The sequence below is a fragment of the Grus americana genome, chromosome Z (genome assembly GCF_028858705.1).
Source record: "Grus americana isolate bGruAme1 chromosome Z, bGruAme1.mat, whole genome shotgun sequence".
Lineage (NCBI taxonomy): Eukaryota > Metazoa > Chordata > Aves > Gruiformes > Gruidae > Grus > Grus americana.
The window spans coordinates 33,883,434-33,909,794 of record NC_072891.1 but is presented as its reverse complement, the minus strand read 5'-3'; the positions used below and the strand labels follow the sequence as shown (position 1 = coordinate 33,909,794).

The window sequence follows — 26,361 nt, the reverse complement described above, 5'->3', positions numbered from 1 at the left end:
GAATGACTAGCAGCAAAGTCTTTGCTGTGTAAAGTCTCTGCTGAGTCAAGAAGTTGTGATGCTGTTTTACAACAGCAAAATTAGTCCAATGTAGGTAATATTGATTTCTAAGCAGTATGATGTTACATTACAATGCTTGCTGCTAATCCTTATTTCTATTTGTTGAAGATACCACAAAGTGTGTTTGAGTGGAAAAAGTCGAGTTACTGTAATCCTACAGTTATAAAAGAGAACATGAGCACACTTGGAATTTTTCCTTTGGTTTTATGAGTTTAGGACTTGGATTTTAGACCAAAAACTAAGCCCAGTCCCTAAAGAAATGGAAGCTTTCTACCCAGGAAAATGAAGCCTGTTTCACTACGCACAAAAAAAAGATGCAATGGGTTGAAGGTAGGGGCAATACTGGGAGCAGATCATCTGTGACTGGCTCCTGGGAGAATCTTTCATTTTTCCTTTCCCCAAATATAAAAGCAATCTCCTACAGCCACTGAAATCACTTGAGGTATATCTTCAATTCATTTCAATTGTCACAGTTCCGTTCCATTCAGCAGAGTAGTATTAATTTTCATCACCTCACTGCTTGAACATAAATCTTTATTACCTCAATTAATGAGTTTCATTTTCCCCTTCCTTTGATGTGTTTTGTGAGAATATACTATACTTCCAGTTCACATTTGCAGGGCACTTTAAGACACATTTAGCATAAGCCCTTCAGTTTCAGAGCTATGCTCTTTTCATGCCTACTGAGAAATTGGTGTCATACTAGATTAATGAATGTCCCTTTGTTCTGAAGCTATACGTTACTATTCACAGTTGTATCCCGATAATGCCTCAAGATATTTTCAGTAGATGGGCAGAGATAAAGTTCTAATCAGAGGAAGCAAGCCAAGAAGGGAAAATGCAGTTTTCTTTTCTTAAAGTTATTGCAAACTTGCAACGATTCATAAGCAAAGTCTGAACCACACCTTTAGATGTTAGAAGGATAACTGATCTTTTCCTAAATTAAGATGTTTTCAGACTGAAGACTCTATGGATGCAGTTTACTTCATAAGGTTGCAGGTAACATTAGGAAGACATTTCTGGTAAATTAGGAGGAAAAAGGGATAGTGAACAGTAAAATGTCAGTGTTATGACCTAAAAGCAGCATTTTGATTCAAAATACGGTAGATTACTTATGCGTTACTACCTTTTACCCATTCCAGATAGGTACTACAGTTATATTCATAGAATCACAGAATAGAATCGTAGAATCGTTCAGGTTGGAAAAGACCCTTAAGATGACTGAATCCAACCATTATCCTAACATTGCCATGTCCCCAAGAATAAACATATTTTCACACAAAATTCAGATTACAGAATTAAGCTAACATTATATCAACAGAAGTTGTATGATAATCTTTGCAAAATTGTTCATCAGGTTAATCCTGGACTGCACTTAAATGCAAAGCATATTAACAAAATAAAAATGTTCTTAATTAAAGTCTTAAAGAAGTCTGTAAACTTAGCAAGGATGCTTAAAAAAACCCCAGCTTTACAATATGTGAAAACAGGACGCTGAACTATCTTTCAAAAACCAAACCATGTCTGTTTCTGGAGAAATAAAAATAGGGAGGCTGAAATTTAGTTTTTAATTGATGCTGCTCTGTCCTGACAAATGATAAATGTTTAGCACCTACTTCAAATATTTGCTTTATCAGTCAGACTAATATGAAACTCCATTAAAACTCAATTAACAGATTATCTTTGAAAAATGTCAGAGAAATAGTGACTGGAATCAGGTACATTTTTAATTTTAAAATTATTTTTTGATTGTTTTAAATGGCTTCAGGTTTCAAAGTTTGTAGACAGTGAATATTTTCTAATTGTAGGTCTATTCAAAAGCTTATCTCATTATAATGATAAAAGATGTTCTTTCTTATAATAAAACCTATCTAGATCTCTAAAAATATTAGGACTAAAAGTTTCCTAGAAATATAGTGTGAGCAAAACAATAAAAATTTCTCCCTTTCAGATTTATTATTCTTTTGATATAATCATATCATTGTCCAAAGTCAAATAAACATTTCAAAAAAATGTTGGATTAGAAAGCATCTTCAGCTGTTTTTCTTCTGAACAGCCAACAGGAGTGTTTGGTTGCAAGGGAGAATAATTATGTTCCTTATTTACAAGTAAAGGTTAAAGTTGTTATCACAACTACTATTATGCAATGATGTACTTAATAGAAAATAAATTTCAATAAATATATAATAAATTTTTATGATATAGGTAATAATTTGCTGCTGTTTGTTTGTATTTATGACACATTGTTCCAAAGAAATGGAATAAAAATAATTTTACGTAGTTCAACTTCAGACCGAAACAATTGAAAAATCTTGTATGTTAAAATAAACTTGAAGGAAATGAATGAAAGGAATGAAAGAAATAAAATAGAAATCAATTTCTTACACAAAGAAAGAGATTTATATGAAAAAGTGTTTAGAAGTACTTACATGTTCACAGTTTTGACACAATCATGTGAAACAATGATTTTTCAAAATGAACCATTGCAACCAAATCTGTATTGCTCAACAAAAAAGTGTTAATCTCATTCTATTATAATCGTTATTAACTAAAGCGTATGACAGCAGTAGTTATGTCATCATGCTTCAGCATCTATATCTTAACGAGCTAAAAAATTGTGTTCTTTAGGCTTTGAAGTGCTTTAACATATATATACATATATAAATCTATTTTTATTGTCCATATGAATTGAGACGATCATGTTCAAATGATTCCCAGCAAAAGTCTTTCAAACCTTTGCTTCACTGATCAGTTCTGAATGGAAGGCCAGTGAATGTACTTTTTGAGCAATGAAATGGAGAAAATTTCAGTGATCTTTGCAATATTTTTCAGTTCTGTGTCTGTCAACATACAGCAGAAATTTTTCTGGTATTCTTATAATAAATTTCTGTGTTCCTTAAAGAGAATTTGTTAACAATTCTAATATTTTTATTACAGCCAAATTAGTAGAAAGATGTTAGTGTTATTTCTAAGTGAAAATGAAAGACATAAGAGAACAGTTCAGCCTTAAATGTGCTAAAAACTGTGAGCTATTTAGCAAAACACATCTACATCCCACTTAAATATCACAGGATGAAAAAATGACAGGTATAAACTGAGGAAAATTTTATAGTCTCATAAAATGATTAAGCAGCATATGGGTCAAATTAGAGTAGCCAAAAAAAAAAAAAATCTACATGTATGGTATGTTTTTGTCTCTGAATTACTTCTTTTTCTCCTTGAGTATTCAAAAGTGACTACAAACCCCAAAACCATAGCTCATTATTTCTATTTTGTCTGGGAAGGTCCTGAAAAATTATCAATGTTTTCCTCTTAATTACTCCAGTGCAAAAACCTTGTAACCTTATGTTTATTATAATGGCAAAAGTAAGGCTTGTTAGAGTTTTAAAGATAAAACCCAAAGGTCTTTTTTTTTTTTTTTTTTTTACATTAAATAGCAGAAAACAACTAAAAATAAAGTAATTAGGCCATTTACATTTTGTGAAAATAAAAGTAAACCTCTCATTGGGGAGATCTCAACCAACAGATGCAACCCAGGTATCTAGAATAGAGATGAGTAATATTTTCAGCTTCAGGATGGGAACTTCCCTCTCTGAAAAGCACAAACGGAAGACCTCCAGTGTATTAACCACCTGGCACAAGTTCCTAAATGCTTTGTAATGTATGGCAGGCAACTCAGCACAAGGTTTTAGCATTGTGGTACTTTTGTGAACTCCACATGTTTAGAAGCTTATGGGCAGTTACCATTACCCCAGGATATGAGATTTTATAACTGCAACAAGGACAGCATATTTCCTGCATAGCTTCCTTTTATATATGATCTGCTGATGTCCATGTAAAAATCCCAGTCAGCAGTCCCGTTCTGGAAGTGATTAGTTCTTCATTTCATCAGAAAAGTTGTGTGTGACCAATCTGATAGCCTTCTATGATGGCATGACTGGCTGGGTGGGTAAAGGGAGAGCAGTGGATGAGCTCTGACTCAGACTCAGTCAGAGACTGAGAGGGGATCTCATCAACGCTTATAAATATCTAAAGAGTGGGTGTCATTAGGAAGCGGCCAGACTCTTCTCAGTGGTGCCCAGTGACAGGACAAGGGGCAACGGGCACAAACTGGGACACAGGAAGTTCCATCTGAATATGCGGAAAAACTTCTTCACTCTGAGGGTGACCGAGCACTGGAACAGGCTGCCCAGAGAGGTTGTGGAGTCTCCTTCTCTGGAGATATTCAAAACCCGCCTGGACACCATCCTGTGCAACCTCCTCTAGGTGATCGTGCTCTAGCAGGGGGGTTGGAACAGATAATCTCCAGAGGTGTCTTCTAAGCCCTAACATTCTGTGATTCTGTGATTCTGTGATTCTCTGTGGAAGGTAAGAGTGAAACTTGCTCAAAAATATCTTCTAAAATTTACATGTCAGGTGCTACTAAATTCATCATACACATTGGTAAGTTTCTGCTGTATAAAATACATTTATTGAGTAAATTTATGGTTCTTTTCAAAGGGCTGTTTTTATTTTGCAGTCTTTACAACACATTGAGTTTGTAAAGATAGTAAAAAAGGAGTACATTTGTATTTGAACTTTTTCTGGTTTGGTACTTAAGTTGTTATAAGCTTAGGAGACTGATCTCAGTTTTTACAGTTACTATGGCGTCACAGAGTTCCTGTTAATTATTTGATTATTTAATTTAACACATTAAAAAAGAATGCAAAACATTGCAGAGGTTTGATAGTTTGATGGCAGTAATATGTAATTTGTGTAGATCAGTATCGTCGGTTCTGATGGTAAGTTTCCAAATTAACAAATTAAAATTATTTCCATTTAAGGTAAATATTATTTTCATTTTTTTCTGTGTGAAGACAAAGGTAAAGATGAACAATGACAAAATATTTTTTCTCTTCTTGTATGTGATTCATATCTGAGGTCAGTAAATGAGAGGTGAAGGAGGTACCCTCAGATGGCTGCTATGCCATGTCTGGGAGAGGAAAGTTGCAATCTAGTCTGATTATCAAGGCCAGCAGTCAAGTGCAAGTCTTGTCTGCAGCAAAGATTCCCAGGTTTTTTCCCCCTTTATTTTTTAATATTCACAATGTTTCCAGTCAAATGTTTTCTGACAGTCTTAATGCTAGGTAGGGTCAAAAATTCCAAATGTGTAAATTTTATACTGATGTGTCTCTGAGGTTTGGATATGAGGGGGTCAGATGAAGAATATAAAAACTTTCATCTGAATTAAAAATTTTCCTGAGGTACTTGTAGGTCTGCACTGTGGTATTTTCCACGTTTGAAGCAAAGTAAAGGGGAAATAGTTAGAAATGCATTACGAAGAAAAGTAAGGCAATATATTTGTTTTCATTGTCCAAACAGTAGTGTTTTAAATTGTTCCCTTTTCTGACTATATTATTATAACTGCATCAAACAGGCAAAATTATGTAAGTGTACAACTTTTGTCTTAATGATGATGTTTCTATAAAGCACCATAGTATATATCTTAATATAATTCACTGAAACTCTTTTAACTACACTTATTTTGAGATCTGTACTCTTTTGCTGATATTTGTTAGTTGCTTTTTTTTTTCAATTTTAGTGTTCTTTAAAAAAAAAAAAAGGAAGCACTATGAACATTATACTTGAAACAATCACCAGATAGAATTAATTTGATACAGTTATCAGTAGATAATTGTAGACAAACAAAATGTGATATTTTGCCTCTGCCAAAGAGATAAACATTTTGCATTATGTAATATAAACAACAATATTATTTTCCTGCAGTGCAGAATTTTGCCTGCTCATTCTGATGTTGTGGCTCAGGCAGCCAAATTATTTTCTTCTTTTCTAGCCTCAGTGTTTCTATATGTTTACTCATAAATGACTTCTAAATAGATTGTTTTGCCAGCCTTGTATTGCTAAGGAAGACTTTTTTCAAACACTTAACTATGTGTGTGATTTGAAACTTGATCTGAAGGAAAAAGAGAAGCCACTAATCAAATATTTTAAAAAAATCTGAAATAATCTTCTCTACTTTATAACCATAATGGCAGGAAGTTCAATATTTCTGCTCAAACAAAAAGGCTGGTAGACATATTTACCAAAGGCCTTATGATGTTTGCAGTAGACTTTGCGGAAGAAAACATTTATAAAACCTTTACAGTGTCTGGCAGGTGCCATGCATTCTCCCGGGGATTAGTGTTATTCAGATATTGTCTTTCATTTGAACTTCAAACCCCTTTTCTTTTTTTAGAGACAGCTTTTTAATAGGTTTTGGAAATTAAAACCTTTTTATTTGTGTCATTATAATACCCGCTACAAATTTACTTTTGCGAGATAAATGCCAGTGAAGCTAGAGACTATTGTAATTTTAAAAGAGGGGGAGGGGGGAAGAAAAGAGGTATAAATGTAGTATGAATCTCTCAAAGTACTAAAAAGCATGACCTGTGTCATGGGTGGGGTTTTTTTGGTGTTTTTGTTTGTTTGTTTGGTTGGTTGGTTGGTTTTGGGGGTTTTTTTTTACTGAATAAACCAGACAGGTATTTTCAAGTATTTCCATCCTTCAATATCTAGTCCCACAGACACCTTAGTGTGCTATAAATAGACAAAATATTAATCTTAGCAACAAAAATCAGTTAAGAATTCCACTTTGAAAGTGAAAAATAAAATCTAAAGAGACACCTAACTGATTTTGCTTCTTTAAAGCCCCACAAATAGATGAAAAACATAGATTCCAGCTTTCTAGGTTCTAGATTTCTAGTGTATGTAAATTTGGGAAAAAGACAGGAATTTAGGAAGTAAAACAAAATGGTACTCAGAAAGGGAGTCATTAGACAGTTGTTTAGAAATTTTCTTTCTTTTGGTGCATTTTGTATTTAGAGAATACGTTTAATTCCACAGTATACCTTAAAGAAAGCTCAATGTAAAATTAAAATGGAAAAAAAAAATCTATAAAATGTCGATAACAGAATTCAGGCTGCCAAAAGATACCTAGTGTTTTGGGAACCAGGTTGATATATTGTTTATTTTTAGAACTAATAAGCACTTTTTTTTCCTAATTTCTAATAGGAAAGGTTTCCATGGATCTTCCTTCCATCATCTCTGGTTTGCCACAGCTCTCTTGGGGGCTGAAAGAAAAGGAGGTTGGCAAGGAAGCCTACCTTTATTTTCCTGGAACAGATAAGAACCACCTTAGATCTCAGCCCCTCTGACAGCTGCATGGAAGTGTGTCCACCTTTTTGCTTGTTTGCCTTCTACTCTACATATTCTTAGTAAACAAAGCTCCTGCCCTTTCAGCAAGGCTTTTGGCTGTTTTGTGCTGTACCATAAGTACGCAGTTCAGCCCCATAAATTTCCACACTGCTAAAGTTTTGGGCTATGTCTTTCTCACCCAGCAACCCCCTGTGACATTGTTCCTTGTGCATTCCTCTGTGCTAGTGCAGGTTCTGACTGCTTCTGCTTTAGGGTTCTAAGAACACTGTTTTTATTGATTACAAGCACTGTTGTCAAAGAGACTCTGAGGTACAGGTCCAAGAGGAAAAATAAACTGTTTGATAAAAGCTGGTTTTCACAATAGCAATTTTAGTTGTTTTCAGGGTAGCACTGGATTATAGGTTTTGTCATTATTTGGTATAGCAGAGGGAAAGGACGGAAAAAGGCTCTGAGAAGTTACATTGAGATTTTTTAAGAAATGGTAAAATGAGTACAGGCCTTGCTGGCACATACGGACCTGTTAAAGGAGAATCAGAAAAGAAAAAAAGCAAAAAGAAAAAGCAGACTCTGAAAAAGGTGAAAAGTGAAATAGGAAAGAAGCAGAAATGTGAGAAGGACTGCAAAAGTGTGAAGAAATTTGGACTATCAGATTTATACTATCCACAGATTGCTAAAACTTCACAAATGCCTGTTACATTTATATATTTTGGTCACCTGGAAAGTTGTCCAAAGAAATTGCTGTAAAATTGTCTTCTGTTAAAAATATTTTATGCCTTAAGTTGGTCCCCACAGGTTTCCAGCTCACTTTTGGAATTTCCTTGAAAGACAAAAGTGTGTTTTTAGACTAGGAGAGGTTTAATCAACACTTAGCTATGTGTGTGTTGTATCTTGTTAGTTGTGAAACATGTAACCTAGCAATATTTTGTTTATTGTTGTGTAAAAATTATTACGTGACCAAGAGCTCTAAAAACTCTTGGATGAACTGCCAGGCAGAAAATGGAGTTTCCCCACGTGGCACCTTTAAACAACCACCCACCCAACCAAACAAAGAAAAGCTTACTAAAAAGAAAGATAACTCTTACTTAAGATTTTTTTAAGGTAACTAAAACTTTTTTATACCTTCATAAAGTGGTTTGGTATTTCAGATGGTGTCTTCCCAAAGTGAGGTGGAGAGGTCTTTTCAACTTTGAATTTTTGACTTGTTATAACAAAACCCAAATATTAACAAACAGTCTGCAGATATGGTTGCTATATGATCACTCAAAAAATTGACTTCTTACCAATGTAAATAATAATTTTAAAACAAGTTTTTTTCTATTTTAATAGAGTTTATTTAGCTTTCTCCAAAAACAAATCTGAAAGTCTAGCTAGAAGAGATGGAAGAAAAGCACACCTTTGTTTTCTATTGCTCTGTTTAATCCTTTTTCCAAATGTAAATAGATACCAGAGTTTCTAACCTGATGCATACTATTTCATACACTTGTGTGCAAACAGTATGGTTTTTTCAGTTGCTTTATCTCAATGCGCATTCAGAGAGTATGTGATTATTAATGTTCTACAGCTGGTATTCATTTGTCTGACAATGAAGACTCCTTCAGAAGAATTCTTCTTTCATGGAGCTCTGGTTTGAATGGAATGAAGGGAAAACTTCAAGTGAAAAACAGAAACTTCTTCACTGACTTACTAGTAGAGCTGATTTCATTTAAAAATAGTACATTTTTAACATAAATGCACTTTTGCATCTTATGAAATGCTTTGTTTTTCCTTTCAAACTTCTATCCAACTTCTATGAAATATGGCTTCTCATTCTGACTACACTAGCACAATCATGCATCATGACTTTCCTGCTTTTTGAAGCATTGTACTAGTAACCACCTCCTCCAAAAGAACTTGAAATATTGTTAAAAGATTAAAATTTTGATTGTCATGAAGGACAAAGTGGAGGTCTTGAAAAGTAAGAAGGAGAGAAAGACTGACCTACGACCAAATGAAATGGTACATATTTTGAGTTTTTCTCTGTCAAAAACAATTGACATCTACATTTAAGAAAGAAACTACTATTGTGCTTCATTCTATACAAATTTAGAAAAACAGTAACTCCTAAATTGGATTGCTTATGACCTGAAACAGAATTTTAAGGACTAATTCAGGACAGCATTATAGGGCAATCCCAGTTCTGCAGTTCCCTCCATACTACAAAAGCCCACATGAAATGGAGGTTATTACAGTGTTGTTTTACTACTTTTATGGTCTACAGAAGCTTAGCAAACTTTGAAGAAATAAATACAGGAAAGAGTTTTTGACTAGGAGCTCACTAGAAAATATAGAAATAAGAGATGATATAATGGAATGTGAACATTCAAATCTCTTCCCTACAGAAATTGCTAATGAAATAGAAGATTTGCTTTAATTCGGCTATACATTTTTCCTTAACTCAAAGAAAGAGTTTTCCTATTTCTGACAGCAATTTAAAATGTAAGTTCCTCCTGTGATCTGTTCAACAACGGAGAGTAGTGAGGGTGACTGAGTAGAAGAAAATCCATAGTTTATTTCTTTCTTTTTCCTATGCTACATAATCTTATATTGGTGAGGAAATTCAAATAGAAGGAGGATATGTAATATCTGCTAGAATATATACTCTTTCTGGTAATTTTCTTACATGCAGTATTATTTATGTTAACCACTCACCTCCTGCATGAAACCTTTTCAGATACATTTTGAAAGAGTAATTTTACAGAATCTAGAGAATTTTTCATATCTGTCATAACAGGAATATTTTCAAAGGAGGCTATGTAATTAAGGATGAATTCTCCTGCCTGAGTATCAATCCTAAATCAAACTGTGTTTTTCCAGGTGTTTGTCCAAGCACTTTAGAATATTTCCAAGTGTACCCCCTTACAACTAATGTTTCACTGATTAGTCTGGAGTTTCCTGGCTTTCATCTTTTCTTTCTTTTTTTTTTTTCCCCTTCCTTTAATGATAACTGTGTTCTAGAAAATCTTTTTTCAGATGTTTATGCTAAAAAAAAAAAAAAAGGTGTAATTTAGGTGTAGTGACCTGTAGGGCCAAATTCAGAGACAAATTAGGAAAGATTTAATAAGATATTTTGTCCAGTTATTTCAGCATGCAAATTAGAGGGTTTTGCAGGGTTTTTTTCTGCAGATTTACCTATAATGACAGGAACCTATTAACATGAAATTTATACTTTCTTACATGTTTTCTAATTTGAGGTTAGGATGATGCATAAAATTTATATGTGAAAAAAGTCCATTTTTAGAGGTTGAAGCTAAAACGGGGAAGAAAAAAAAAAGTGGATTAGTTTGATTATATTATTCACTCAATTAATAGCTGTACTCAGTGAACATTTCTGAACCACAATATTTTTCTTCTCTTTAAATTGGATGTATTTCCAAGTAAAATTTAAAGAAATCTAAAGTAGAGCAATTTACTTAATAAGTGGCCAGAAGGAAAGTAGAACTTAGAGCAGAGTAGGCTCTCTTCTGAATTTTCTTTATAGCTATATGGAGCCAGATAGAGAAAAGGCCTGCTTAATGACACTATTCAGAGTCATTCAATGCAAGGCTGGTCCCTGAAGTACTATAAGAAATATCATCACTGAGCAGTAAGAGATTTCATGGGGTTTTGACACATTTTTAATTGTAAATAAGCTCTGATTCATTTTGAAAGCTGTGCGTTCCAAAAAAACAAATGGAAAAATTAATTCTTAGGTCAACTAGCCTATGCTTAATGTTGTGTCTTTTATCACTGTATTTTCATTTCCTGCTTTGACCAGACTTCAGGACATCTCATATCCTTCTTCCCTTTTGGATATCCTTTTAAGAATACTTTTTTCCTACTAATCAGGCTAAAGTTTTCATTTCAATTCTCCTAGTAAATTGCAATTAGAAGATCTTCAGAACTTTTTCATTCTAAATAATCATGGGCAAGATCTATATCCTAAGCTCCAGGCCTGCCAGACTGATTGTGATGGGACTGCACTTGGCTTTAGAGGTTTTCCCACTTGGATGTTTGTGGAGAATGAAGGTATTAGATATACAGCATGGAAATCAGTTAGCTGCAGAAAACGGGCAGATAAATTTAACTTTTGAAAACTTTCCAGATTTTAACAATCTGTCATTGTTTTGTGATAATCAGTTGATGCCACTTTACCTTTTGCCATTAATTGACGAAAGAGAATTAAAAAAAAAAAAAGGTTAAAAAAATAATCTGTGAGGAAGGGGAAAGAACGGATAAGAAAAACAAACGTTCCTGCATGGACCATTTACCATAAGTGGTGTGAAGTTGTTCTGAATTATGCAAGACTGAATCTGTTGCAGGGTACTGAACATGAAAATTCCCTTAATGACTGTAATGCCCACGAGCTAAAATATTAGATTTCCCAGAGCAGTGAAGGAAATCTTTTAGTTGATGTAATATGTGGTATTTCCTCAAACAGCCAGAATATAAAGAATTTTAATAGGATAATAATGAGCAAAATATGTGAATAACTCTGGGGATAGAAAGAAAAGTGTTAAATGTAACATTACACTACACAGAATTTTGCCCCTCATTAAATAATGGATCTAATGATAAAAATACAGAAGAATTAAATGTCAAGGACAATATAACACACTGGGCAGTTTTCCCAAAAAACAGATATTTGCATTAAATTTGGAATATTAGGAATAAAGCTTATCATGATATATTAATTTTCTTTTTTTTTTTTTGAGTATTTCAATAGAAAGTACCATATTTATGTAACCCTATGCAGCATATGCAGCCTATGCAGTTGCGGGGGGGTGGGTGGGGTGGGTGGGATGGGGACGGGGAGCAAATTTGACTAAATATTATTTAGGAAAAAAATTCACAGCTTTATTATTTTCACAATAGAATATTTTTATTTATAATTTTTTTCAAAGGAAATAAATGAAAGATTATATCTTTTTATGTTTGCATAGTTTATACCACAAAGTTTAAGGTCTGAAAAATCTTCTATTTTATTGAAATGAGTGATTAATTGTTTTGGTGTTTGCATGTGAGTGTCAGAATTTATTAAGGCCTTTTGTTTTCATAAAAGGTGAAAACATGAGCAGGCAGGGAGACAGAAAGTTTTTTGGAGTGTTTAGAATGGAAAGTATTGTCTGGATGTAAATATTGCCTTAAAAGGTACATACTTGATTCTTAAATATCATGCTGATATACAATATGGCCTCTAATATTGCTCTAAGATTTCTGATGTCTTAATTTCATCATATGTAGTGTTCTGTCACTACGCTGCTGTAACACTTTGTCCTGTTTCTTAAGTTACGTGTAGTGAACACTGAAAAAAATCAGTCAGTTGTTCTCCCAGGAAATACACAATACATACAGAGTGCTGCTAGTGTTTCAAATAATTGTCAGTAGCGTGGATTTCACCCCATACTAAACCATTTAGAACCTTGGTTTCTCTTAGGTTGCATAGATTCTAAATAACTTATGTCCTGCTAGGTGATCTATTTTACATTTTTTCCCTTAGTTTTTTAATTCAGGTTTGGAAGTAGAAATTACACTTTACTCTCTGTGTTTGTTATTAGTTTACATTCATACAGGACAAGCTATTGTGGTGGAGAGATCCAGTCTAAATTTAAATGTCTTAGTCAGTATAACAGAACAAGATGGAAGATGAGAAAGGCATGAGCTTCCTATGAGCTTGCTTTTCAGACATAATTTCAGAGTTCATTATGGTTTAGATCATTTCATTTTCATTCATTCCTTTGATATGAGAAAAGCCTTGCTGTTCAACTTTTAAAAATAATAAAAAATTGCATCCTCTTTTAATTGCTTTGTGGTTACAATTACAAATTGTAATAATTTTAGTGGTTATAAGTTATTAGCCCAGCTTGAGTACCTAAGTTTTGTTGGTGAGGTTCTTCAGTTTTGAAGACAGAGGTCCAAATCGTTTAGTCCAGTTTTCTTGTAGGAAGCATACTCAAAACTTCACACTTCAGTGACTAACAAATAATATTACTGACAAAGAAGCAGGCAAGAGTCTTGTTTCTCCGTCAGTCACAGTATGAAGATCTGCTTCAAAGGCACTGTAATACAAGAGCACTTTGTGCCAATACACGCACGGATGTAGCCACTCACAAGCTAAGAGGAGACACCTCTGACTGATCTTTGGTTCCTCCTTTGGAGTGTGCCACAGTTTTACAACGCTCCTGGAAGAAAGTTGAGGAAGGTCAATTGCCCAAAGATCATTTTCATGTCAAAGCAACAGCATACTTCCTGCTTGGTGATAGTCAAGCACAATAAACTACTAAGATCTGTTCCACCTAGACTCTTTGCTATCAGTTGTACACGTAAACATAGGTACTGGCACGGAGGCAATGCTTCAGACTAAAAGATACACAGCTGGTTACCAAGGAGAAAAGAGGAAGTTTTCGTTGAATAAATAAATTGTTAGTTAAGAAATTAAGAATAGAAGATTTTGAATGGTCAGACAAATTAATATTTGTATGACTTACGCAGGCTGGAAGAGCACTAAGATTATCTCCTGCATGTGTCAGAATTGACTACAATTTGGGAACTGTCTGAAACGTCATTTCTGCAGCTCTTCCTTCAGACTGTCCTAAAGGTAACAGGGTGCACACACGCACACGCAGACACGGATGCACACCAGCATTACATGGGCTAGTTTGGGAGAAGTGTTTTGGGAAAAAGTGATAACCACCTTTTTTTTTTCACTGGTGTTAACACTGACACACTGCAAAGTAGTGAAGAGGGCATTTTTGGAAGCTGAAGACTCCCAGAAGGGTTTTGGTCTTGCCCACACTGGCCCACTGTTAATTCTTCTGATATTTATTTCTGCTTTTTGTCACATCCTTTAATGCTAGTGACAGGGCAGTCATCATTAGTTCTATCTGGTTAGAGTTTATGTATCTGGTTAGTGCTTATGTATTAAGTGTTGGTGATGGAAAAAGAGTATGCATAGTCTCAAAAACTATTTCACTAATCATTGCTATTGAAGTATTGTGCTGTGCAGCATGTCAACAGTTGATAACCTTCAGCTACTATCACAAGGAGCTGATGTGTCTTTTATTTGTCCCCCAATCCAACTGATCTTATGACATAAATTTGCCCATGCCTGTTGAGGCACTGCTGTTGTGCAGCATCTCCCAGCTGTGAGGCAAAAATCTTCACCTACTGAAGAGAAATCTTGATGCCAAAACCACATGAAAAACCTCTTAATTCTAATTGTTTATGATGCATTAAAATACATATTTCCTTAGAGAAACTGACATAAATGGGTTGTTCCTGTCCCAGATATCTATTATAATGGTGTTCTGTAACTGTTTTCCTAAAGTATATTAAGCAGAGGTGGTATTTTGATTGTTGTGACAGGTGACCACAGTTATTTAAGATACTACAGTGTCTGCACAGGCTGTATTCATCAGACGTAATAAAGAATTAATCTAAATGGAAAAATAAAGAGGATGAGAAATAATCACCTGCTGTAGTTGTACTATCAAGACAGCTGTATAATTCACCAGTTGTTATGCTGTTTGGCATACTCTTCCCTTTTGCATCAGGATGTTACATGGGGATATTCTGTACTAGAAATGAAGAAAAAAATGGGGCTGCAATAATAGTAAATTTTAAAAAATATAATCTTCCCAATGTTCCACTTTCATCTCAGCAGCAGCTACTGTGACCCAGCTCTGAAGATTCAACTGCTTGTGTATCAGTCTGTAATGACCCATCTTTACAGCACAAAAAACACCCTACCTTCCACTTCTTTGTTTTTAATTAGGCATTTAAAAAATTAAAGTCATTTTGTGATGTGTTAAAAGCAAAAAACATAAACCCCCCACCAAACCAAAACCACAAACAACATCATAAAAGCAATTGCATTGACACAGCTGAGGTAGAAGTAACCACCTGGAAGGGAGCTGGAAGAAAGCTGCTAAAGATAAAAAATGAGTAATTCACCTCCTAGATTGGATCTGCTTCCTGTAGTAAAGGACACAGAAACAAGGTTTTATACTACTTTGATTATAGAAATTCTTACAGAAGATGTCCCTATTACATCTAAGGAAGTTTTCTCAAGGAAGCAAAACACAAGACAACCATATATTTAGAATAGTTGTCTATAGCCTTGATAGAAGACAAGGTAGTGCTGTTCACTGTGTTGTGTTATCTAAAAATATCAGGGGAAAAAAAAAACCAACCAGAATTAAAATATTGGAAATATGTAGCTTTATATTTTTGTGTTTCTGAGTAAGCAATAATCATAGAAGTTAGGAGGAAAACTTTTAAAGTAAATATTAAAATTAAATGCAAAAATTCTGAAGATGAGCAACAAATGCTGGCTTCTTTCTGATGTCTCCTTCATTATAGCCCATCTTATACAGAAATATAAACCCCATTTTACGCACACCATGCAGTCATAGAATTTACTGCAGGATATTTCTGCTTCTAGCTAGTTGGAGCCTCAAGAAATTTTTACTGCCATATTTTGGGACTTTGAGATTTCTTTTGGATTAAGGACTTTGTTTAGTCAGAAAATCAGTAACTGAAATAGTAAAATTAATCATTGCAATAAACTGAAAGAACAAAAAAGAACAAAAAAGTCCAAACAATGAAGCCAAGCCTCAAACAACAAATAGGTATGGCTTTTTTAACTTCCGTCTCTCTGGTGTCTGTTTGTGATGGATGATGTGGAAATGAACATCAGAATAAATCTTAAACTCTGAATACCAAAGACGTTTATAATGTCACACAACATTTCTGTTCCTCTTTGGTTTTCCCCACATTTTTGTGCTGAAATAAGTAGCCCTAGGAACTGCTGAAAGCTGCAGTGCAGTCAGCTTCCTGAACAGTGACTGAACTGCCAGGCATTTGGTGAAAACTGTACTTCATTTATGCACATAAAATTCCTAAATGTGTGACTGCAATTAACCTTTTATATATGCTGCAGGAACCTGCACTAAACTGTCAAGGTCCATGAAGTCCTCAGCTCAGATGTGACTTGCACAGCACCTGACCAGGTCCAGATCCGTGTATGTATTTATAAATGATGAGCAGGTCTATAGCAGGTTAACAGTTACTCAGGATTCCACACATATTTCAGATGTAACCCAGTCATCTATTTCCAGTCATGGGATAGAAAAGACTTTTACCACACCAACAAGTCAATAAAGTTGCAACGAAGGAAACTGCAATCAAGTGACCTTTCAGCATGCATGTTAACCCCTACTATGTGTCCTTTTCTTTGTGTCAACTAACTCTATGACTGCCTTTACCCTTAACATTTGTATCATCTTCCCACTCCTTTCCTGAAGAAGCCATTTGGTTTTGAACCTAAAAACACTTCTTGCTCAGATCTTGGAAAGTCTCCTGATTCTGTCAAGGCTGTGGTGACAGTAATGCCCTCAGTTCACGTGTAACACAGTTGTTCAGGGCAGAAGAAGCTCTGACATGGGGGATGTCCCATTCTTTTGAATAGGGTCATTCCTATGATCCTGTCTACCCAATGGTTCAACAGCAGTTGGGTCAGCACAGTAGACAGGCACACAGTAGATAGGTACATGTTATAGAAGCAGGAATAATTACCTCTGGATAGCGGTAAAAAGAAATTTCTCAAATCAGTTTTACTACCAGAGGAAGCTTTGGGTAACTATGCCTTAAAGGGGCATATCTTAATGCAGTAACTCAATCGATTACAATCAGTTGTAAGTAGCCTAGACACCAAATGTCTAACTCCGTTCAACATAATGACTGAAGATAGTATGACTCTTTGGAAGAATAATACAGCAGGAGGCTAGTGAAAATGTCAAGCAATGTATGGATTAAATGCAGATGAAACGTATCATTGTGACTTGGGGTCATTCAAAGGTTATGCTAATTTTATTTTTCCATCATTCTCAAGATCTTAATCAGTCAGAGTGGCCTCACGTACTCCCTCACTTCAGAGCTTCAATGTCTACCACCTGCTGCTTTTGTGCTTCAAAATCCTCTGAAATTTGACATCACAGAAATGTGGAATATTCTGCCTTTGTTCTATTTTGAAAAGAAGTGAGGATCTATAATACACTACTTAATTACATACTGAGGATATGAATCTGCCCTTTGAATAAAAAATGCTTTTAGATCTTCAGTGAAAGGAAATAGAATTTACGTTGTATTTTGACCTGTGTTTCACACATCCGTATTTGCAGATCTAGCATGAGAGAGGATTTGAGACTCAGCTCTCCTGTCACAACAGGATTATAGTGATGTTGCTGTACTGCCAATTCTTAACTCATGGTGCATAAAGTTCAGAATATCAGCTATCATGTTTGTGTTGTGATGAAACAGTCAATGTTTAGTTCTGATTTTGTGCATTGGTGGGCTCTAAGCTGACAAACAGAGATAAAGATACTGAAGTTCAAGAATGCCCAGATATGAAAGTTAGATTCATCGAATATGAACATAACACTCCAAGGGAGATATTCACAGAGCATAAAGCAGCTTAAAGCCCTGAAGCATTGCACGGGCTGGTATTTCTATTTATTAGCATGTTAAATTTCACTAGATGAATAACATACTTAAATGTAATAGTAACATTCCTGATATTTTACCCAGTTGAATTTATCTTGTATACTAATTCATATTACTATAAAGATTTCTATGTCTGTGCTGTATTTTCTAGGTCAAACATAGGAAAATGCCATAGATCACAGCACGTAGGAAATTACCAAGTAAGAGGTTTTTTATAACTTTCACTGAATTCACCCTATGTGGAATCTGGATTATAACATCTGTTCCTAGTACAGTGAGGCTATCCCTTTGTCTCAGAATGGTTTTTCAAAGTATAGTTAATTAATTTTCATAGTTATCTGTTCCTTATCACTATCTAACTTTTACACAGGGCTTAAAATTAATATGTTTGTTAAAGGTATTAATTTCACAGAAATGCACAGACTGACAGGAGTACCGAAATTCAGAATGCATGAGTTTTTTCCTCATTCTGTCCTTATAAAGCTACAACTTCTGACCTCTATGACAACTGAAGATTTATTTGCAGAAAAAAACCAAACCCCAACCAATCACAGAAAAAACACCACAAACCTTTCTTTCAACAAATAGCTGCTCTTGTCATTAGCTTTTTTTCTTTCTTTTTTTTTTTTTTCTTTTTTTGAATCTCCTGGAATATACATTCTCTTCTGTGGGAGTGTTACAGATGACAATATCAAGCAGTTCATATGTTCTCATCTCTGTCTTATAAATGAAGTGTCTGATAATCCAAAAGAAATGGTCTATCATTGTAAGAGTAATTGCTTCCATCCACTGCAAGGCAAACAGTTTTGTTTTCCCAATCATCCACTAGATTTTCTGGTGCTTACAAAAGCAAAAGATTATTGAATAATTGTGCCTACTTTCTGTGCAACTAAAATGAAACTTTGCAACTGTACGTGGTTGTTTGCCTGGGGATGTACACTTCTATAGTGTCCCCCGTTCCTCCTTCAACTAACAGCATTAGCCAAATATAAATATATATATGCATGTATAAATATATATGGACATACACATACAAAATGCATTGTTATTCATTCTGACAACTATTATATAAAAAGTAGAGTTATATTGATTTTTATATCAATAAGTATATATAGACATAGAAGTGTAAATACTATTTTAGATATAAATAATACATATAATCAGCAAAATTTTTATGTAACAATCAGAAAAATAACTATGCATATATGTAGGCATAATTACATATATATATATATACACATTATATAATTGGCAAAATAATAGTGCAATTTTTAATCCCCAATACAAAATTTACTAGATAATTCTAAAATAATATTATGTTCTGTAAAAGTCTTATAAATAATATATTTGAACATTTTCATTTGTTTTAATATTGTATATGATATGCTATTGACACTGAATATCCACAATGATTCTTTTAGTTACCAGGTGGCAGTGGAGTGCAGCCTTTGGAAAATAAAATCTAGGAAATTTTTTTAGACATGTATTTTAAGTCTTACCTTCCATATAGTATGAATCTCAGATGGGATGCCTTATGGGTGAGACTATTTATATAAATATTATTCTGGGAGGTTCTTTCTTTACTAGGGATGCATGTTGCACTTTTGCCTTTATCAGATGCTGCAGAGTATTAAATTGCTTTTCACTAAATACAGCAATTTGCTGTAGCTAAGTGACACATTTTTCTTTATTTTTCTTACACGGAAGCAGCTTGAATCAGATTGATGCAAAGAATACGGAAATCTCAAGTCAGTAGAAATTCCAGTGTAAGCAAGATCTCAAATTATACAAAGAACTGTCTTAACTGGCTGCATGCAGTTCCTTCTTGGACAATTCAATATAGATGGCAAGATAGGGGGCATGGGTATAGCCTGCTGCTACCTTGGACTCCCAGAGGGCAGACTTTGGCCTGTTTCAGGGGTCTGGTTGACGGAGTCCCTTGGGAAGCAGTCTTGAAGGACAAAGGGGTCCAAGAAGTCCAGACATTCGTCAAGTACGTAATCTCAAAGCACAGGAGCAGTCCGTCCCTATGTGCTGAAAGACCAGAGAGCAGGGAAGAAGACTGGCCTGGCTGAACAGAGAGCTTTGGCTCAAACACAGGAGAAAAAAGAGAACTTACGACCTTTGGAGGAAGGGGCAGGCAACTCAGGAGGACTACAGAGATGTCATGAGGTTATGCACAGAGGAAATTAGAAGGGCCAAAGCCCAACTAGAACTTAATCTGGCTACTGCCATAAAAGACAGTAAAAATGTTTCTACAAATACATTAACAACAAAAGAAGAACTAAGGAGAATCTCCATCCTTTATCAGATGTGGGGGGAAACAGTGACAAAGGATGAGGAAAAGGCTGAGGTACTTAATGCCTTCTTTGCCTCAGTCTTTAATGGACAGAGCAATCGTTCTCCAGGTACCCAGGCCCCCGAGCTGGAAGACAGGGATGGGGAGCAGAATGAAGCCCCCATTATACAAGGGGGAATGTTTAGCGACCTGCTACACCACTTAAACACACACGAGTCTATGGAGCCAGATGGGATCCACCCAAGGGTACTGAGGGAGCTTGTGAAAGTGCTCACCAAGCCACTTTCCATCATTTATCAGCAGTCCTGGCTAACAGGGGAGGTCCCAGTTGACTGGAGGTTAGCCAATGTGACACACATCTACAAGAAGGGCCAGAAGGAGGATTTGGGGAACTACAGGTCTGCCAGTCTGACCTCAGTGCTGGGGGAGGTTATGGAACAGATCATCTTGAGTGCCATCACGTGGCATGTACAGGATAACCAGGGGATCAGGCCCAGTCAGCATGAGTTTAGAAAAGGCAGATCCTGTTTGACCAACGTGATCTCCTTCTATGACAAGGTGACCTGCTTAGTGGATGAAATAAAGGCTGTGGATGTTTTTTACCTGGACTTTAGCAAAGCCTTTGACACCGGTTCTCACAGCATTCTCCAGGAGAAACTCATGACTGGGGTGGGTGTACCCTTTGTTGATTAAAAAACTGACTGGATGGCCAGGCTGAAAGAGTTGGGGTGAATGGAGTTAATTCCAATTGGTGACCGGTCACAAGTGGTGTTTCCTCGGGCTCAGTACTGGGGACAGTTCTGTTTAAAATCTTTAATAACGATCTGGTCACATAGATTGAGTGCACCCTCAGTAAGTTTGCAGACAACACCAGGTTAGGCAGAAGTGTTGATCTGCTTGAGGCTAGGAAGGCTCTACAGAGGGATCTGGACAGGCTGGATCAATGGACCAAGGCCAACTGCATGAGGTTCAACAAGGCTCAGTGCTGGGTCCTGCACTTGGGTCACAACAACCCCATGCAATGCTACAGGCTTGGGGAAGAGTGGCTGGAAAGCTGACTGGTGGAAAAGGACCTGGGGGTCTTGGTCGACAGCCAGCTAAATGAGTCAGCAGTGTGCCTAGGTGGCCAAGGTGGCCAGCAACATCCTGGCTTGTATCAGGAATAGTGTGGCCAGCAGGACTAGGGAAGTGATTGTCCCTTTGTACTCAGCGCTAGTGAGGCCTCACCTTGAGTACTGTGTTCTATTTTGGGCCCCTCACTACAAGAAAGTCATTGAGGTGCTGGAGTGTGTCCAAAGAAGGGCAATCAAGATGGTGAAGGGTCTAGAGAACAAATCTTATGAGAAGCAACTGTGGTTGTTTAGCCTAGAGAAAAGGAGGCTGAGGGGAGACCTTATCACTCTCTGCACCTACCTGAAGGGAGGTTGTAGCCAGGTGGATGTCGGTCTCTTCTTCAAGTAGCAAGCGATAAGACAAGAGGAAATGGTCTCAAGTTGCACCAGGGGAGGTTTAGACTGGATATTAGGAAAAATTTCTTCACTGAAAGGGTTGTCAAGCATTGGAAGAGGCTGCCAACGGAAGTGGTTGAGTCACCATCCCTGCAGGTATATGACAAATGTGTAGATGTGATGCTTAGGCACGTGGTTTATTGGTGGACATGGCAGTGTTAGGTTAATGGTTGGATTTGATGATCTTAAGGGTCTTTTCCAACCTAAATGATTCTATGATTCTGTGATTATCAGCCAAAGAGTAAGTCTCTGGGCTATGACTTCATAGTCCCTAGCCTGAGGACCATCAGTTCTCCAAATGAAGGGCCAATGTGATGTTCTACTTCCATACAGTAGTCACACTTAGTACATATTTATATTTAAAGAAATAGTTTTAGCAAAAACTTCACAGATTAAAAAAATTAGGATGTGTTTCCCCTTTCTTCCTATCCTTCTTCCCATCTCTCTCCTCTATCTTTTCTTCCCCTAGATTTTTCTGTCACACTAAGCATCTGGCCCCTGTCGTTGCTACTTCTGAAATTAATGTAAAACCACAAATAGAGTATTCTCATGTTTTTCTGTTAAATTTCCAGAACAAATCAAAACTGACAAATCTTATAATAAAATCTGTCACATTTAGGTTTAAAACATGAACAGATAGGAACTCAAACTGAAGAAGAGAACAGATTAAAGGACAGTTCCTGGCAAATAAAGAATTCAGCATCAACAGAAGTTCCTTCTTCCTCATGTGTTGGTTCACAGGAAGTTATTTGAGGTGACATTCAGATGCACATCATTCTCTGAGGTCTGTGTGTGGTTTTTGCCTCCCTAAGGAGGAAGAGAATGTATTTCTGGGTGGCACCATGTTTCTTCAGTCTGGCCAGGAACTGTGACTGGCACTTGGAGAGAGAAAAATAATGTAAGTGTGAAAAGGATAAGCCAAGTATAGAGAAATGAGGTGGGGTTTTTTTCTTCTTTTTAGTCTACAAAATAGACAGTTGTAAAATTTTGTATTGCTTGAGACTTCCAAACATTAATTTTAAAAAAATAAAATAATTAAGAGAATTTAGAAAAGTTTAAGGTAAGTGTTGGGACATCTTTCTGTATAAGAAGATTTGATACTACAATAGCATAATGAGGTAACAATCAGGATTAGTTTCCAATAGCTTATGCATCTGTATGATTAAGTTTTCCTCTACAATGTACTTAAGAATTAGGAATCTGAGAAATTGTCCATTTCTTCATGTGATACACATCCACTATTGAGCAGAAGTGAATGACAATGTAAGAATTTTCATTTTGGCGCATGGTGACTTGCGATTTTTTATCCAAATGCAAGGTTTCTAAAGCTGATTTGCTGGTAAGGTCAGCTTACTGTACTATTATCATTAAAAAGCTAGAAAGAGAATAATGTTGATTCATTTCCTTAAATACTAATTCAGGTATTTCTATTCAGGGGAAATAACTAATATTCTGCTATAGGAAGGGAAGTCAACAAGAATAACAACAACAGCAACAACAACAAAAGAAGTGCTATAATTTTAAATTATTGCTGCAAACCCAAAACAACAGTTATTCCATGAATTCTGGTTATAATTAACAGACTAAAATGTAAAAAAAAAAAAAAAAAAAAAGTGTCTCACATTTTAAAAGAGAAATTCAGCTATGGATCTAGTCTTCTAGACCTATTCTTGGGCACTTCAGTCTTAGTTGAAAAATTAGTCAAGTTTCTGACAGCTGCTGAAAAGCCATGCATTGGTTTATTAATTCCATTTTTTTAATATAATATCTCATTTGGTAAGATTAATTCTTCTAGCTTATTAAAATATCATTTCCAGATGCTTTAGAGACAATGCAACTACTGTGGAAAGTCTGGACAAACAGTCGATATATAATACATAGTTCTTGTTAACTATGTTGTTTCAGTGTACACCCCCAGCGGGTGTAAGTCATTTGTCCCAGCTGGCAGCTCAGCACCACACAGCCACTCATTCACTCCCTGCCCTGGCAGGATGGAGGAGAGAATCAGAAGAGTAAAAGTGAGAAAACTCGTGGGTTGAGATCAAGACAGTTTAATAAGTAAAGCAAAAGCCGTACACACAAAAAGCAAAGCAAAGCAAGGAATTCATTCCCCACTTCCCATGGGCAGGCAGGTGTTCAGCCATCCCCAGGAATGCAGGGCTCCGTCACGTGTAACAGTTGCTTGGTGAGACAAACACCATCACTCCCAACATCCTCTCCCCTTCCTTCTTCTTCCCCCAGCTTTATATGCTGAGCATGATGTCATATGTTATGGAATATCCCTTTGGTCAGTTGTGGTCAGCTGTCCTGGTTGTGTCCCAACTTCTCGTGCACTCCCAGCCTACTGGCTGGGTGGTGTGAGAAGCAAAAAAGGCCTTGGCTCTGTGTAAGCACTGCTCAGCAATAACAAAAACATCCCTGTGTTATCAATGCTATTTGCAGCACAATTCCAAAACATAGCACCAGACCAGGTACTATGAAGAAAATTAACTCTAGCCAAGCCAAAACCATCATACCTTGTTATTTAGATTTGTGCTGGTAATATTTGTTAGGTGTATACAAGAAGCTTAATTATTTGACCTTTTGTGACAAGCTCTGATGATAAGTATCTAGGCTAAAAAATGCCAAAATTTAGGCTTCTTAATGTTGGCAAAATTGTGAGTGCTGCTAGCGTTACTAATAGACACTGTTCTTATACCTTCTAGTGAAGTGTCTTTAAAATTAAGGTTTGGGGTTTTTTTCCTACAAAACTACTGAATGTGGAATTGGACTTCAGCATAAGAAAACACTCTAAAATAAAAATGCACATTCTAACATATATATGAACAGGAGAAAATGGCTACTTTAATTCCCACATGGAAGAACACTCTCCTAGCAATAGTTTGTTAGAGCTTTTTCTGGTCTCTGTGAAATAGTCACGCTGAAATGAAAACATTTGCTCTATTAACTAGACAGGAGCCAAAATTTCACCCATCATTTTTATTTTTAGTAAAAAACTTCACTGTGGTCTCTGTAAGTGTTGTCACAAGTGAAATTTCCTATATTTATTATTCTAATCTAGAAATAAAACAATAGTCTCATGAATTCATCTTATTTCCAATTATGAATTAGGTTTGTCTGGTATATGGGAAAAAAAAAATTAAAATTATTTTACTCAAATTTATAGTTGGTTGTTTCAGCAGTGAGTTAAATGCCAGCTACTCAAATCTATCTTACTACAGAGCAGTCATTGAGTGAAAGTGAATTTTCACAAATATTAGTACAAACTCGCTTGCAGAAAGAAAGGTTTTCTCAGTGGAAAGCATTAAAATTTTCAATAATTGTTAGATCCCAATGAAATATAGACTGCTGACTGTTTGGTACTACCACTGAGGTCAATAGGAATGTCAGTTTCACACACACATACACACACACAAATCAGTTAATGGTAAATAAATTTCAACATCTAGATTTGGTTAATTTGATTTTTTTTTAATATAAAACTTTTTTTAATGTGCTTTATTTTTTATTTTTTAAAGGCAAAGTTTTATTATTTCATCCATTTTCAGTCTGAAGTTTTTTCTTTTTAGTGATTAGTTAGAAAATAAAAAATACATAAATGAAAACACTTCAGTCTACAAAAGGCATTTTTTTAACAATTAGAAACTGTGAATGAACAGAAAATTCCAAAACTACCCTCTCACTCCATGTCTCCTAGTTTCCATAAAATATCTCCCCTTTCCAGTGCAAGATTTGTTATTTTTATGTAGTTTGAAAAACTTGAGGGTTTTTTTAACTAGGTCAAGGCTGTGTGCCTTTCATTTCTCAAGTGGGATGAGATTTTTACTAGCTCAGAAGTGCATTCAATATTAATTGAGTTCACTTCCTTCACAAAACACCATATCTAATCAAGAATACAATCACCACCAACTTCATAAAGACATACACAACATTTATGAATGTACTGCACTAGTACTTGGTATTTGGTGATTCCACACTCTTGCTCACATCCACAAAATTTAATAGTCATTAAGTAATTCATGGCTATACAGCATTTGTCAGAAATAACATTCTGAGATCAGCTATTGATTATATTTTGAAGGGGATCAGTAGCAGCGAGATTAATATCTTATACGGTTCCTGACTAAAAGTGTCTTTTTTTTCTTTTTTGCAGCTTTATTTTTTCTATTCTGTTTGACCCTAGAAAGAAAGAGAGACTACAAAGCCACAAACTGTTGCATTGTGCTACTCTGGGGTGCTTGTATGTATGTTTGTGAGAGAGCATCTTGGTTCTTACATCTAGTGCTGGAGATCTCCTCTGCCTTGCTCTCCTTAGTGTATAAGCATGACAGCAGGTCTAATATGAAGCTTATATTAACATTTTTCAGCCGACTGTCTCATTAAGACATCAGCACTTTCTGGAATAAAAGTGGCTTAGTGTACATCAGTTAACAAATAATTTTCAGCCATTCTTTCTTACTGGAAAGAATATTTTATTTGTGTAGCATTTACTTTGCACTATCAAATAAAACTGAAGTCTTGAAGTCAAAATTGAACTATGACGTACAATCAGCGTAAATGCAAGACCTCAGTCAATGCAAAGTCATATGAATTTATTCTGATAGAATCTATTTGAAATTATCACTTTGCCTATCTAAAGGTCAGTAAGTAATAGCTGTATTATAGCATATTTATAATACCACCAGTTATATCTCTCTGCTAGAATTTTTAACATCAGAACTAATATTCAAGCCAAAGTCAAACACAGTGGAGAAGCGATAGTAGTATCTCTACCTCTTTGAA

General features: G+C 35.6%; 1 protein-coding gene across 28 annotated transcripts in view; it reads left to right on the top strand.

Moving 5' to 3' along the window:
• PTPRD (protein tyrosine phosphatase receptor type D) overlaps window positions 1-26,361 on the top strand; it is a 1,257,748-nt gene that overhangs the window by 428,329 nt on the left and 803,058 nt on the right. The window lies entirely within an intron of this gene.